The sequence below is a fragment of the Solanum dulcamara genome, chromosome 5, assembly GCF_947179165.1.
Source record: "Solanum dulcamara chromosome 5, daSolDulc1.2, whole genome shotgun sequence".
NCBI classification, from domain to species: Eukaryota; Viridiplantae; Streptophyta; class Magnoliopsida; order Solanales; family Solanaceae; genus Solanum; species Solanum dulcamara.
Window position 1 is genome coordinate 4758088 of NC_077241.1, and position 4850 is coordinate 4762937.

General features: G+C 36.0%; 1 long non-coding RNA gene across 2 annotated transcripts; it reads right to left on the reverse strand.

The window, feature by feature from the left end:
* Positions 1-261: 261 nt before the first annotated feature.
* On the reverse strand, positions 262-1210 carry LOC129890355 (uncharacterized). Of its 2 annotated transcripts, none has more exons than XR_008767008.1 (2): positions 1012-1210; positions 262-569 (listed from the first exon to the last, which is right to left on the reverse strand). It is a non-coding gene; the product is annotated as an uncharacterized LOC129890355 (long non-coding RNA). The 2 variants fall into 2 exon arrangements; XR_008767009.1 differs by having other exon boundaries at positions 262-608.
* Positions 1211-4850: the final 3640 nt, after the last annotated feature.

Sequence of the window (4850 nt, forward strand, 5' to 3'; positions counted from 1 at the left end):
ACAAGTTCGGTGCATATGACTTGTATACACCAGCTTGAGGGGTAGTGTTAAAATAAGAATAGTAAAAAAATGGCTTAGTGTAATAATGAAAATATACAATTCAAAAATTAATATTTTTCTCTTATATTTCTCACAAGAATAATATCTAACATTTTGGGAAGTCCTGCATTAGAAAGACTCATACAAATTGGAACAGGGAGTACCATTTCCATAAATTACTGAAGTGATTTAACTGAACCTGTGAGTTAGGCAAGTGAACAATGAGATGAAAACAACACAAAGGGTATATATGTGTCTATTGTTGTCAACCTTTATACTATGGGCCACATCATGTTGTATCCACCATAACCCTATACAATTTCACCATTGTCATAATAAAGCTTAATGTATCACAACGCTTGTCTTCCTACAAAGAAAGGAATAAAGTTGCCGGAAATTTACAGCAATAGGCATGATAGTATTGTCTAAGGTGCTCCGAGGCTCAAAATGTGTTGAGCACTTCATCTCACGTAACGTGCACTTCAGTATCGTCATCAAGGTTTTAAGGCATAATTTTCCTTGCCAACGAGCTTCTTGGGAAAAGGTGACATTAAGCAATTGATATTTTACTTTATCATAAAATGAAAGAAAAAATTCAATTCCTTAATTCATATATTTGGATTCAGCTTATAATTATTAGTCTTAGATTAACCATACATATTTATAATCTATGCTAGGAGCGCCCTTTACCTTAAACCTTAAGTCGCTTAAGCAAGCAAAGTCTCAACCTGAAATCAATAGCCCGTAAGAAATAGATTTTTTATCCCTTTGTGCCTTTTTTCATTAAAGCCCACCCTTTATTTGCTTTTTCCGCTTAAAGCCCCCAACAAATGTTAAAGAGTTTTCTTGCCTTTTTTGTGTTTGATAATACTAGGCCATGACCAAAAAATGGTGCTATGTTTGGAGTGATCTTTTACGCAATGAATAAGCTGCAATGCCAAAGAAAAGAGGAAAGTAGTAAAAGAGACAAACCTGCAGCAATGATGGTCCAAGCGTTAACTTCATACATGAAGTAAGCATGATATCGTTGTTAACCATATAAATATCTGAAATTAGCAAGCATTAATGAGGACGATATTGTATGTAGTAGATAGTTCACATACTTTGTACTCTTTAGAATTTACAATCACCTCTTAAGTGGAAAGTACGTGCTGCCATAAAATTAGCCCGAGGCTTTTATTAAGGGAAAAAGTGAATGTCTTATACATTTTGAATTCCTTCTAGGGAAAAGCATCAAATTTAGCCCTCTACATTCAAATGTTGTCTACATTTATCCCCTTTTATACTTTTCGATCAAATATACCCCGAACGTTACCATACTTATCACATATGCACCTATTTTTAATGGAGGTCCATCATGGCAAGGGCCTAGCTATCGAATCCTATGTGGCCTAACATTTGGGTGAGGTTGACGCTACATGGCGTGCCACCTCACCATCCTAACCCTATTTTACCCCTTCCCAATAATTTGATTCCACCATAAAACCCATCAAAATTACCCTCTCCTGCAACACTATTCCACCAAAAGAATCCATCACACCCGAATTCTACTTCCCAACAACACATGCAATGCCATCATCTTTCCCAAGTCGAGAACCACCCAGCCACCAATCTTAAACCAAAACTAATGGAAGGAGAAAAATCAACAACATAACCAATGTAATCCCCATGTAAGGTGGGGTTTGGAGAGGATAAAGTATACGCAAACCTTACTCCTACCTCTTGAAGGTAGAGTGGAAGGGGAAAAATCATTAAAAAAAAATCAAAAAATAAATATTACATAATATATTTACTAAAACCATTCTTACTTCCAAAAAAAAAGAGAAACCCACAACCAAATAATATATTTGTGACTACTCAATTGAAAACATTAGAAAAAATAGAAAGAAGAGGAAGGAGGGAGTCAAAGACTCTAATTAAATAAACCCCAAAAGAGCAAAACGGAAAATTTATCGAATCAGCCACCTACTCCCAACAAGAACAATGCTTGTCTTCAAATCAACCATGGCCGAAACTAAGAATCTGCTAAATTTTATTTTTTCTTGGAAATGAAACATGTGATGAGGTAGTTGCAAGAAGTGAGGACCACTCTAGTCTCTATAAGACTACGATTTTACGAAACTCTAGCTCAACGGACTTCCCTGTTAAAGTCACTATGTTCCAAGACCTTAGTCTCAGTGTATAAGCTCCCTTAACCCACTTACCACCCCTAATCCTCGCCTTCATTTCCAACCGAGAACATGACCCTAGTCTACTATCGTTCACTAAAGCAAATAAAAACTAGTCAAGGGTTTACACTAAACAAGCAGGAATCAATACTAAAGAACAAGCAAAAATCTAAAGGCCAAGATCAATATGGCAGGATTCAAAGGGCAAGCAAGCAAGAATTTAAAGGCACAAACAAACTGAAACAAATTCCAAAAAAATAATCAAAGGAAACAATTAATTCAGTAAACCTAAAGATACAACTGAAAGAAATTCTAATATATGAACAAGAGTGAAAACAAAATTAGACAAAGCAAGAGCAAAATAATCAAAGCAAGAAACAACACATAAAACAAACGAGGGGAGAAAAGAAAGATTAAGGGATAGAAATCACCGAAATTGGGTATTGAGTGGTTTTGTTGGTCGATTTGGTGGAATCCGAAAAAATCTGTTGCTGAAATTAGTCGTCAGAATCTGATCGAATCTTATCCAAGTCAATGGCCTTACTACTGATGGGCAATAGTGAAGAAGTCTCTGCTTGTTGTTGGGTGATAGTTCGATGAAAGAAAAAAGAAGTCGAAGAGGGGGAGGTGGAGAAGAGAGAAGTATGAAGAGATTATCTATTGTAACCAGTGAAAGAGTGGTCACCGACGGTGAGCGGTTGTTGCTTTAAAAGAGAGAGAGAGAGAAAGAAAGAGATTTTAAATGACCAATTTTGATGGTGATGAGCGGTGGCTGCCTTAGTGGAGAGGGACTAGGTGGAGAGAAAGAGAGAGAGAGAGTTGTATTAGAACTATTTTTATAAAAATCCATCTTAGTCTTTAAGATTTTGTTTTAAGTTTCTAGTGCTTGTACTCTTGCTTCTAGACTACGTGTTCATCTCTTTCTTGGATGGCTGCATTTAGATTACCCAAACTACTTAAAGGATTCTTAGGGGGTGTTTGGATAAGCTTTTTGTAAATGACTTAAAAGCTAAAAACCAAAAGTAGGTAGCTACCTACTTTGACTTTTGGCCTTTTTTGTACTTTTTAATCGTGAAGTAAAGTGCTTAAGCATGTTGTGTCTTTGCGAAACACCTCTAAAAATTACAAAGTGCTTAGCTTTTAAGCACTTTACTTTAGGCTTAAAAAGTACCCCAAAAAACCCAAAAGTCAAAAGTAGGTAGTTATGCTTTTGGATTTTAAGTCACTTAAAAAAAGCTTATCCAAACACCCCCCCCCCACAAAAGTCAAGTTAGTAGTTTCAGTTCTATGTTTCCAATCCTGAGGTCCTCCTTTACATTTTCACTCGAGCTAGTGGGAGAGGTAAAAATGAAGAAAACTGAATAACCTAACAAAAGTGATAGTGAGAGTTAATGAGTTAAAACAAGATTTCTTACTTTAGCCCTATGACCATAATCAATGATTCAATAAGGAAAGTCTAGTAATTGGATATAGTGAAGCAGTAAAGAACCTTTTTTATATAGTTGTGGTGTCCGTGCCAGCTTGCACGCACCTCGACTAATTCCATGAGATTATGTCACCTCCCACTAGCAACAAGTACCAGATAACTCTCTACAAGGCTAGGGAAGATAGAAGAAATCACCTAATATATAGTCTTTGTTGGGATTTGAACCTGAAACCTCATGGTTTTCGACACACTTCATTGACCACTAGGCAAAGAACCTTATCGGGGAAAAAACAGAAATAAATAGTTAAGCAATACAGAAGTTCAAAATAATGATATTTCTCCTATCATTCTTTGAATTCCATCAAAGTTGAAGGATAACAATAAACCTTTTAGAAGGAATGCTTTGCAAGCAAATCTTATTAGCAGAACAAATAGAGCTCAAAGCTCTCCGGCTTCTCCCAATCAACTATATTGCAAATCACTTCAATTCAAGAGTCTCAAAAATCCTTGACATATTCATAAACATGAATGGTGTTACTGATTAATGCCCATGGATTTGATCTATTAGTTAGAGTGCAACACGTTATGTGCAGGCTGGACGCACTTTACGAAGCTTGGTATTTAAGTAGGCAGAGGGGATTGGTCCATTATCCACCAAGTTTTGAACAGTGTAACACTGGCCCTTGAGTATTCTTGGTTATCAAAAATAAATAATGGAAAAACAGTTAAACCAAAAACTCTCTATCAAAACAAAAACTATGTAGACATTTCTTCTGTGTACATGGTATTTCCTCTAAGTTAAACTGGATATAATTTCCAGTGAAGCCTCTTGATTAAAAATTAATTTCTAGTGAAGCCTCAGTTTCCCTCAGAGATCATAATGCTCCTGTTCTCTAAGCTTGATTTAGTTGCTCACATGAATCCATGCTCTATAGGCTTGATTTTCAGGGCACCAACTACATGGATGGGACAGATAATGATTGGTAAAGACCAAGGAACTGTTATAATTCATGACTCTGTCATATGGCACTCATACTTGAGCACTCTTCCTATTCAAATCATCTTAATTTCACTGAAAAAGGCTCCTTGTTGGTATGGAAAAAAATATTTTCCAGTGAATATATTTCCATACTAAAATTATTTTCTCACAATTGGTTACAACACATCACTCGCTACAGCCAAACCAGCATTCTCATACCTCAGAATCCACTTTATAT